This window comes from Amphiura filiformis, chromosome 4 (assembly GCF_039555335.1).
Source record: "Amphiura filiformis chromosome 4, Afil_fr2py, whole genome shotgun sequence".
NCBI classification, from domain to species: Eukaryota; Metazoa; Echinodermata; class Ophiuroidea; order Amphilepidida; family Amphiuridae; genus Amphiura; species Amphiura filiformis.
In genome coordinates, this window is record NC_092631.1 from 23179980 (window position 1) to 23192304 (window position 12325).

General features: G+C 36.2%; 1 long non-coding RNA gene across 1 annotated transcript; it reads right to left on the reverse strand.

Annotated features, from left to right (window-relative positions):
• Window positions 1–930: 930 nt before the first annotated feature.
• On the reverse strand, window positions 931–3151 carry LOC140149741 (uncharacterized). Its single transcript, XR_011858719.1, has 3 exons — window positions 3038–3151; window positions 2387–2439; window positions 931–1055 (listed from the first exon to the last, which is right to left on the reverse strand). It is a non-coding gene; the product is annotated as an uncharacterized lncRNA (long non-coding RNA).
• Between the last annotated feature and the right edge of the window lie 9174 nt (window positions 3152–12325).

The window sequence follows — 12325 nt, forward strand, 5'->3', positions numbered from 1 at the left end:
CGTCTGATATCAAAATCGTGCATAGCAATTCACGTGTATCGATCCCGTGTATTCATTTTAGTGTCCCTTCTGCACCAAATAATTATTATTAGCCAGGCGGTGTCGGTGTGTAGCATGATTTGGTATATAATACTATCCCAGCAAACGCAACATGTGTTACAGAAAACGTTTAAATGTCGGGTATAAATACGTTTTTACCAATAGAAAGCAAAATTAAACTTCTTACGCTATTCAAATTTGGTACACTCACCGGAGCGCTTTCACCGGGTTAACCGGCGTCTTCAGCGGAAGTTATTGCTTTGAAGATTTTTTGTTGCTAGTGATGTTGATAAACTAAACTCCAGTTTCTTCCATGAAAGCCATGATTAAATGTACTTGTAATTTGGAGAGTGAATTTGGGCCTTTCTTTCACACACAAGGAAGAACAGTCTGCTGACAATAAAATCATTTTTTTATAACTCATTTTTTATTTAAAAAAAATAAAGCGGAGTTGGGCCCTTCTTCCACTTAGGTATTCCATTGAATATTTTAAGTTGTAAACCGTATTAAGCCACATTGAAAGATTTCCACAAAAGTAGATTTGTATTTCATTAGTAATTACTGTAAGATATATATTGTCCCCTTGAGCAGTGTTGAGCCGAACAACTGGCCGTAAAGAAAAGAAAATCGCAATTTAATTTCACCACCGATGACGCCAAATGCGTGTCAGTCCGTCGATCTTGACTGAAGACGGTCATGTTGATGAATTATGACCATCATGTACACCATGCACATACAGTTGATATCATGTGTTCAATTAATATTTCGATCATATGAATAAATTAAATTTAAATTAAAAATTAATTAATTGACAGACTAGGCTTGGAATTTGACATCAAAACGTTAAGTATATATTAGTATCTTCATATGTTCAGACCCTACATGTGTGTCTATTGAAAACCCTTTTTAAAAAAATGATGCAAGCCTCCAGCTGGTTGGATGGTGCACTCTACTTCAACACGGGCCGCGATCTCATTTCGCTCATTAAAGGCGGTGACATTGACGATTTTATGTCCCTGTTGGATTTAAGAAGAAAACAAAAATCAGAAAATACGATATTGGTATAGTGAACATGAGCTTCACACTTAAAGCCATGTTATAACATTTCCATACAAAAATAGATTAGTATTTCTTTTCCATAAAATGTTAGCTTTTACTGTCAGATATGCCCTTTTAATTTTAAGCTGAACAACTGCGTTAAAGCTAAGAAAATTGGAATTTACTACCAGCGCCGATGTCGCCAATGCGTGTCACTCCATTCGGTTGTGCTACGACACGACCCTTTATGTGTCGCCATGTACGTACTGTTTTATGAAAATATCAGTACGCGTTCGACAAATGAAGAGCTTATTTCCAAACCGTGTTAAATCCACAAACCCATGTTTCTGATTTACCTGTGCGATATTGCAATGGGTTTTGATGCTATAGGTATTATAATTTCAGGTGGATGCACCATTACAAAGCAAACAGTGGATGGATGCACAGTAACAATACTGTGTGAGGCCTTTGTTTCCCAAATGAGAATAGTCTGCATATTGTTATACAACATTGTTATGTTAAATATAATGGCTTGTTGTTGGTACAACTCATTGTTGCTAATGTCAACCTTGTCAAAGTAATTGTGATTGTATCACACAAGTAAATGAGAGACATGGGGTTGTGGACTTAACACGGTTTGGAAATAAGCTCTTCAAATATTTCCATCGTAATAATATAACGACGCACACCGACATCGCCTGGTTAATAATTACTTGGTACAGCAGAGAAACTAAAATAAATACCCGGATCAATACACGTGAATGTGCTATGCACGATTTGATATTCAGACGATAAATCTTTGGATACCGGGGTAGAAAATGTTGAATATATCCCGTATTTTTTTAATTCTAAAGATGCCATATTTTTTTTTTGCTTGCACTTGAATATATGTGTTGAAAGGATATGATAGTCGTTAGCTTGCGTATTGCGAAAGAACCGTGCGTATTGAGCTCAAACACTGACACAAATTCTGATTTTATACGTGCCGAACTATAGCGCAGGGTATTCTCGTGGAGGCAGTCTAAAAGCAGATGACCTCATGGTTTAACAAGGGTGTTGCAGTGGCGTAGTTTGGGGAGCACAGGAGGGCACGTGTCCAGCGCCGTTGGGGTGGGTGGGGTGTGATAAACGACAAATTCATCGCCACCTAGATCGATTGTCGAACGGTTTGCGCGCATTTTGACATAAATAGTCATTTGACAGACCGTTTTAAGACCGATATCCATCTTAATTATAACCAAATATATGTTTAAAACATATTAATCCAGAATAACATTATTTGTTTCGACCAATAAAAATTGTTACTCACCGGTAATATAAAATACGAATAGCAGAACTTCTCGAATGGAGATGAGATTTCAACTAGGAAAGGACAAATAAGTATATAACTTTTAGCATGTCATGAAACTCGTGTTTTGATGATGATGAATGATTATATATAATTTACTTCGAGGACTGTTAAATTTAAGAAATATCAATTTTTATTCATTTGCCATAATGTGTATTATATCGCGCTAATTTCAAAAAATCAAAATTATTTGATATCAGAAGAACATTGCTCGTATATTCAAAATGATATTTGATATGTCTGTTGTGCTCCTAGATAAAAACAAAACAAAAAAACCAAAAAAAAAAAAACCCGTGAAAACGTTACTATCCGAGCCCTTACCACTATCACTAATCAGAATTATCAAGAGCTCCTGAATGTATAGATGGTTGAATTCAGACGTCAATGCCTGGCAGTATGCGCACGCATCATCACATTTTCAATTGTGTTTTGCCTGGCAGTATGCGAGCGCATCATATTTTGTTCAGGGCCCATGCTTTTAAAACTCTCGCCACATCACAATAAGGCTATTGAACAGTGTAGTGGTTGCATGGGGTTCACTCAAGCATATCGATATACCAGTCCCTTGCCTTTGTTGATAAACATTGAGGTCAACTCATCTATAATACTTACCATCTTTCTTGATCGGACACATATCCTCAGTGTGACCGAGATCGCAATATGGAAAGCGAAGTTGGTATGGCCAGAAGTTCATGTCTACCTTAACCATCCCACTAAATATATCCATAGCTGTTGTAGTAAACAAATACAGTAAGCCAAAGAATTAAGGTACCAGTTGTGTTCACCCCTGTATATCCTAAATAAAGACAAATATGCCCAAATTAAATATCAAAGCCAATACCGACACTCTTTAGCTCTGATTTAAGACCTTATTTATTGAAATTGGTTGAAAATTAAAGAAACGGTGATCTAACACCTAATGAAGAAACAAAATCAAACGTTGAACTTTTGTGTTCTAATCAATGACAGTACGACGCTAGTATTAACGTGCTAAGCAATGGAAGCACGACGCTAGTTTTCTTGTTCGCGAACGCTTTCTGTACAAATCAATAGGGCATGCAATGGAGCCAACTGCAACTTTTAAATTGGCACCTCTTGAGTTTTTTGATCGTCGTATCTTAATTTCTTGAACAATTTCAACGAATTAGGTCTTAAATTCGAGTTAAAAGATGCGGCTATTAGCTGCTGGTTCCAATTATGACATATCCGTCTTTTGTTAGGATATACACTGGTGAAAGTAATTGGTACCTTAATTTTTTGGCTTACTGTATTTTAAGGATATACGATGTATTGTTGGTCGAAGCAGCAGAAAGTAGTTCAAAGCATCTTGTGAATAGTAGTGAGCTTTAGCAAAAATTGCATTGCTCAATTCATAGCGAGCGTGTAGAAGAATTCAAATATTACAGATATACTTTTGTAGGTCCTGCGGTTCTTGAGTTATGTTGTAAAAAGGGCTGAAACAACAACACTTTTGTAAAACGTACATAACTCATTAACAACAATAAATTAAGCACGTTTTCAAAGTATATGATTTGTAGAATGAACTTTTGCAAAACACCAAAGTGTTATTTTTCAATAATATATTGATTCAGATAATGAAAATCGATTATGTTGGCTGCTTCGACCAACAATACCTTGTATACCCTTAATTAGATATTACTGTTGCTTGCCTCGCCACTCCGCCGAGGTATATTTTGAAGCTATGAGGAGTTTATTATACAAACAAAAGGCTACGAAAATTATTGACCAACAATAATAGGCCTACTTTTACGTATTAATACTATTATTCATGTGCTTAATTAAGCACAATTACCAATGAATAATACTTAAGCACAAAATTTAGCACGATTAGTGCATGAGCGTGATTGTAATGCCCAATGGTGTACTAAAATACCATGTGAAAGACTAAGCCCGAGTTTTAAAATAAACCCGGGGATCCCCGCTTTTATTTACAGTGTATATCGCTATTCTTCTTTAGTTATAATATATTATGTCTTATTTATACATCCCAGCTTGCGGAAGGGGACATAATGTGATCAGTGAAAACTAACATTATGTGCAAAACATATGAGAATCTATGTTCTTTTATTTTAAACCGCACATTATTTATTGAAACTGGCTCATATAATCCATTTTCATTGGCTAAAAAAACATAACCGACTGCACACCATAGGCTACTTGCAATCGGAGACTGATCTGACGAAATGCTTACTTGGTGTGGCTTTGAGTGTTCCTTTCACCATCTGGTCTACACTAACAGGCCTGAACACCGTGTCCATTTCTAATTCAAATCGGGCAGGACCTGTAACAAACAAAAGTAATATACATGCAAGTATTTAATACGTTGGCGAACTTGGTGTTTCGAACGTTCGTGAGCCTAGTAAATATCTCAAAAAAAGTAAGCAATCCCCCTTGAATAATGGCTATTATTCAAAAACGGGCGATTGTATCACAAAAAAATACGTTGGAAGCAGAATTTATATCTTTGACACCTCATTTGTAGCAATTGACTAAATATTGACGTCACAGCGTACATTTAAATCAACGTAACCAAGATTTGAAAGTTGCAGTAATTTCTATTGATTTGTATTCAGTATAATGGAAGGAAATCTGTGTAATGATAATCTGAGTGTTTTTGTATTGTTGTAAGTACAACTTTCAAATCTGGACCTCACTACACTTAAATTGACTGGTGTTTTCTGGGCTATCGTATCAAATGAGGTGTCAAATTGCGCAGAAATACATGCTGCTTCCAACGCATTTTACAGATTTGTAATACAGTATCCCGTTTTTGAACAATGTCCGTTATTCAAAGGGGTTAGTAAATTTTTTTGAGATGTTTATAAGCCCGTTAAATTATTTCCAATTTGCACATGGATGACACTTTGTTGAAGAAAATACACGATTTTTCCTCCTTTCTTCTAGCTTCTCTTCAATTCTTACCAAATGATTGATAGCCGCACTTATCAGGACTTCCCTCTGGTACTACACTGATGAATTCACCTCCATCGCCATTCACAGACGCGCCTTGCAACAGCAAACTTGAGGTCAGCAACGAGAACAAAAGGTAAATATTCAACTTCCTGTACGGAATGAAAATCGGAATATATGTAAGTATGGTCTTGTTAAGACTAAGATCTTAATAAGACTGAAGAGCTGGTGATTAGTTTATATACAGTACATACATGTATATGGCATATCGAATGTGTTTCTTTTCTTTTATAATGGTGATAGAAAAGAATTAATTAAAAAGGAAGCTAATCATAGCATTTCCCGTTTCAACATGCTCAAGCAGGGTCACAGAGTTTGATATAATATTTTTTACGTTTACCCCACCTATTGCAAAACGAAATACAAAATACTGAGGCACATTTTACTTACCTGATTGTCTATAATATGTACCTAAATAATTACTCTCTCTTGCTACATATTAAGGTCATACTTACATTATTGCACCTTGACACGTAAAAGCTCAGCGTCTACACAATTATTCCAATCGAGAAAACTAAAGCTTCAGAAATGGAAATGCTTATTTAAGGGCTGGGGTATGGACGTTTGGACAGTATTTATTGTGGGACATTAGAGCACATCAGACATATCGAATCGCATTCTGAATATAAAGAATGTCGTTCTGATATCAAATAATTTTGATTTTTGAAATTCGCAATGTAATACACATTTTATGGCAAATCATTAAAATTGATATTTTTGATATTTAACAGTACTCGAAGTAAACTTTATAAATCTGATGATTTATACTTAATGTGTATGTAGGTGGGATGAAATGCCGACGATCAATTGAAAATTTTGACCTTTCGTATTGAAGATATGGATTTTTTTCCCAAAACACCAAAAAAAATTAGGTCTTTTTGGGAAAAAATCCATATCTTCAATATGAAAGGTCAAAATGTTCAATTGATCGTCGGCTTTTCCTCCCAGCTACATACACTTTAAGAATATATCATTAGATTTATAAAATTTACTTCGAGGACTGTTATATATCAAAATTTGAAAAATATCAAATTTTTATAATTTGTCATAAAATTTGTATTATATCGTGATTTTCAAAAATGAAAATTATTTGATATCAGAAAGACATTATTCGTATTCAGAATGCAATTCGATACGTCTGTGGTGCTCTCATGTCCCATAAAAAATACTGTCGAAACTCCATAAACGCTCATTCCAGATCCCTTAAGACAGTCAACACAAGCGCGCAATTATTGTATCTTTCAACAATTATCTATCAATCGTGTAAAGTGTTATTTATAGATGTTTATATGTCTGTGTCAATACCGTCATTGGATTTAGTGATCAGATATCAACAATTAGGCGTCATCAAATCATTTACTAGTATTTACTGTCAGATATGACCCCTAGAGTAGCGTTGAGCCGTACGAACAACTGCTGTAAAGCAAAACCAAATCGCAGTTTAATTCCAGCGCCGATGTCGCCTATGCGTATCGCTTCGTCGGTCATGACTTCGGTCTCTCCTGTTGATGAATTACGACATTACGGTGCACACCATGTGTTCTGAAAACCTATGTAACACTTTCTTTTTACCAAAAAATAATTCCCGTCCTTCCTGCTGAATACACTAAAGCCAAACTAATTACATGTCGTTTCTGTATGCAAAATAATTGAAAAGGGCTTTAATCCCAGATATTTAGCAGGTGTGCGTCCGCTATGTCGAAGGTTCGCTATGTCAAAAATTTGCCATATCGAACTGGTATTTTCCTACACTGTAAATTTTCCCGAACACATGACGCTTCTCAGACGCGTCCGGGGTGTTCATAATTGTCTCTTTAGAACACTAATGTTTTTGAAAATATGATAAGCCTAGCACATTAGTGTTCTTTTAGTATAATGTAGAACACAAGGTATTGACCAGACGTGTCACAAGTGTTCTGAATGATTATATTGAATACTGGTGTTCAAAAATGGAACGCATGAGGTAATGATAACGATGTGGATAAGCAGATAGAGGCGTTGGAGAGCTGCGACGTGTCAGCGAGAAATACACGCTGCTCCTTTGAAGGAGGGATATAAGTGACTACAACAGCAATGGCGATGAAACGTGGAGACGCCGGGGGAAACGCTATTCCAAACTGCCTTTGTCAATACAAATGGGATGATAGTGAGAGTAAATTCGAAGGATTTAGGGAAGAATGAAATTCAGGGCAACATTGGGAGTCCGTATATCTGTTGACAGCGATGAACAAGCATCGGAGAGACACAAGAGGGTGAGATGCCGAGCGGACATAGGCATTGCGCTGTCAGCCGGGAGATACGATCGGCGAGGGTTCGAGCCTTGGGCTTGCCTTAGGTGAAAACTCTCGGATTTCATCGGAATTCTTCTGAACACCGCCATTATTTTGTTTATACTACCATGCGTTTGTTTATTGTCGAGTACTGAGATTTTGAAAATGTATAAATAAAAGTTGAACACCAGCATTCTGAAAATCAATGTTTGAACACGTGTCATGTGTTAAAAAACCGTTACATTTCTTTCATGTGTCCGAGGTGTTCATAGATAGTAATTTTGAACACTAGTGTTTAAAGGATTAGAACACGTTACACTAGTGTTCTGAGGTAATAACACCGGTGTTCTCTAAATACGTTGAACACGTGTCATGTGTTAAAAAACCGTTACATTAATGAACGCGTTCCATGTGTTCTGGCCAATTTACAGTGTAGGGGGTTCGCTATATGTCGAATATGAAATAAGTTTTCGCTATGTCAAATATGGAATAAGGTTCGCTCTGTCGAATATGAAATAGTGTTATAACTATAGGGTTCGGGTATATTTAGGGTTAGGGGTATAGCTAGGTTTATTGTTAGAGTTAGGGCCGGTTAGGGTATAAGAATCGACACAAAGCGAACCTTACTTATCATATAATTATATTCGACATAGCGGACCTTTGACGTAGCGAACCTTCGACATAGTGAGCTGTAACCGATTTAACATGCTTAGAAAAACATCTTACCTATTCAACGATCACTACCCGCAACTGCCAGTGTCTTGGCACCCTTGTCGACGTTGCCTGGCTTGGGCACCGTCAAATTGTACATGTGACATCCGCTTCATAATTTGGAGAGGCGCTTCTTCCGCACGATTGTCGGCAAGTGGGTCACGCCGTATTCTTGCTTCGACCGCGTCATCATTTATCTCCAAGATGTTTAGATCTTGTAGAGGCGCAGCATGATCTAGGTTTGCACAATGCGTAAATGATGCCAAAGCAACAATCACACTCTAATGACGGCCTATTCATTTTTTTGAATAGAAAGTCTATTCATTTAAAAAAAATAGAAACTCGTCAATTTGAATAGATCCCTTATCATTTTTAAATCGAATCATACCGTTTGATGCGATTTAGTATCAACATCGCAGAAAACTTTGAATCGACACACTCATCAAAATGACGTCAACGATAATGAGGGATTTCATTGGTCAAAAGTACGCACGCTGCTGTATCCGGGGTCTTTCGCTTCTTAGTCGGCCGCCATTACACATTTGTACAGTACGGTGGGGACATAGGCACTGGTAAGAAAGTGTTTGGAGGATCTTCTCTAAATCCTAAATATTATACTCAGTTGAAATAATTGGAAACAAAACCACGGATGAAGAATACAGGGCATGTCGCTATTTAACACCATAGATTTTATATTTTCAAGCAAATACCTTTTCTGCTATCCCCTTTCAAAACAGTAATTTTATGTTATCAAACACACTTGATGGCTATTCAACACCACGGTGATGAGTCGTAGTGTTCTTCTCTTAGCGTGAAGCGGAGAAGAGATGATGCATCTCCAGGCATATTTCCCCAAATTCGTTCCCTTTTGACTAGAGTCAAATAGATTCAAATAAATAGAATAGATTCTAATCAACTGTAACTAGTAAACTATTCATTTTCTGACAAGTGACCTCTTCATTTTTGAATAGAATTTGGGATCATTTATTTGAATAGAATTTTCTATTCATTTTGAATAGATTCTCTTAAGTGCCCGGCGTACATGTTTACCTATTCAAATTTGAATAGATTCTATTCATTTTTGAATAGGCATTTTTTAGAGTGCAGTAGAACGACGACAATTAACTTTGCCATTTTTTATTCCTGTAGCCTGTTATGAGCAAAGCGATATTTTGTCAGGCTCTTTATAGTTTTCTGCATGCATGACCGAATACTGCAAATAGTAATCGTAAGTTCCCTGGTATGATCTGTTAATCACGCAATATTTACCACAGTCTGGTCCGCAACGGAAGTACGTTCGTGCCTCAAATTTACGGGTCACCCATTGTATTTATTCTGGGATTAGGTTCTAGATATTAGGGTGATTCACAAAAAATGAAATTGGTATTTTTCAACGGGACACCCCCTCATTTTGTTCATTTTGATAATAAAATCATACCTGCAAAATATGAAAAAATTCAAAAAAGTTTAGGGGTTGCTACCGGTCAATGAACTTTTGTACACAAAGTCAATGGGATTTATGAGCCATTTTCTTTACAACACAAAACAGCCATGTTAATTTTCCCTGATTGTGCCAAAAATATTTGATCATAGTGTGAGTAATGTCCTGAAAATAAATGCTAAAGAAAATTGTAAAAATGTTAACCCGCTTTCCAGAAAATTGCATTTTTGTGAAAACTGTTACATTTGGGGCAAGGCAGTTGCTGGAACAGCCAAAATATTATGGTACTTGGCTAATATAAAGTACCTTGCACAAGGTGTAGTTTTGAACTGGCCACTATCCAATGCTGTGACCCCACACCACATTTCGCCATAATTCATTCTAGAAACGCTTGCTGTTAGAATAAGAAAAATTTTAATGCTAAATTATTGCACATTCTAGGGAAGCGTGGTTACCGTTTTGAAATAACCGAGTGAGAGGGTTTTCAAGAAAATGTTTTTCCTGTCAAAACTGAAGCATCCTCTGTATAAAAGAAAATATGAATATTAACTGCACATCATATATAACGATTCGTGATATCCAATTGTGGCACGTTTGATGTCGTTTATGGGGCAGAGAATTTTATTTCAATTTTATATACGCCAAAATATTTTTTAATTGAGCAAGAATAAGGATAGAAAAACGTTGAAAATTCTATGTATAAATAACATTAGACCCGGCAAAAGATTACTGTTTCGTTTTTATGGTAATCTAATCTTTTATTTCCTGAAAAAGCATTTTGGGTCTAATGTCGAATATTCACATACTTGATCAAAACATCGAACGTGTATACAAGAAAATGGTAGGTTTTCCTCTATAGTATTTTCAGTTAGGACGCTGGACAACCGATTCTTTAGAAATGCTTAGTCTCGCTGAAAGTCGATCGATACATGTTAAAATCAGCACAATTCAGAGATACACCTTTTTGCTATGAAATTAATTTTCTCGGTCAAATATAAAGCAATATTTTTTTTTCTTCAGTAATGTCAGTTAAAAACTTGGTGCTTGGATATACATTTTTTTACAAATCCTGGTGTTAAAATTAAGCATCAAATTGTGTCTTTTAGTGTGATATTTTTGATTTTTATAGGCCTTCAGTTCGCCCGCGAGCTTTTTACGGAATTCATTTTTAGCGTCTCAAACTAATATAGTTTGCTAAAGAAAGATATTTCCCACCTCTGTAAAGCACATCGTGTGGGTCTATATATTATAGTTTTGTTAGAATTTCCGTTTTTATTTTACCCTTTTTCCCTTCATGGTCCGAAAATGTCTAACTCAGTACTTTTATCTCGAGAGCAACCAGCAGAAATAGTCGATATTTCCTTTGTTGTTTATCCAGGTCAATTTTCCATTGAAAGCAAATTGCCCGACCAGCGATTTGGTAGCCCAAATCCCCAATTGAGTGTTCTGGTTAAACATGATCAGTAGGAGCGCTATAGGCCTGGGAATTCCTTTGCTATATTGAAGTTCTAGCAACACTGTAGCCATGCCGGTATTCCTATTAAACCCAGGGATATCGATCCACAATGCTAGTATTAGCCTTAGATTTCACTCGTTGATTTTGAAAAATGGACAGCCGGCAGTAAAAATGGTGAAATGAAAACGCAAATTCTGACAAAACTATGATATATCGCTCACGGTGATGTGCGTTAGAAAGTTGGGGAAAAATCCTTCATCTTACTTTGAAAAGCTAAAAGGTTGATAAAAAAAAAAGGCTCGCGGGCAGAGTTTAAGCCTATCAAAATCGAAAATCTTACACTAAATGACTAAATTTCACGCCTAAGTTTAACACTAGAATTTGAAAAAAAAAGTACAGTATCAAGCACTACAATTTTTCCTGACATTTACTGAAAAAATGAAAATGATTGCTTTTCATTTGGCCGAGAAAATTAATTTTACATCGAAAAGGTGTAACTAAAAATTTAGCTCATTTCAACACCAAATTCGATCGTTTGTATTGCCTAATTAAATGACTGAGTGAGCCTTGCCAAACAAAAGAATCGGTTGTCCAGGATGCTAACTGTTTTACTGACCATGGAAATGTACTGAGACACAAGCACGTGTCAAAATCGATATAATGTATTGTCCATATAGACGCCCAGTTATCATGTTTTTGTTGGATTTTTTTGTATAAAACACGTAGTTAACAACAATTGAGCGCTAATAATACACATAAATGTTTTTAGGCAAATACAAATTCCAAAATATGGTACGTTTTCTGCCTTTGCCACGTGGTAGGCCTATGTTGAAGTTGCGATTATATCTACAAATAAGTTTCAAATGGGTTCCAACAAGACAAGTAGCCGAGTGGTCTAAGGCGCTGGGTTCATAGTGTCCAAAGCAGTCCGCCGCCGTGAGTTCGAACCCCGCCTCCGCCAAACTTTAATGAAGTAAAATTAAAATTAAAATTTTACTTTTTAATAAATTTCATATTGGGGAAATGTGACT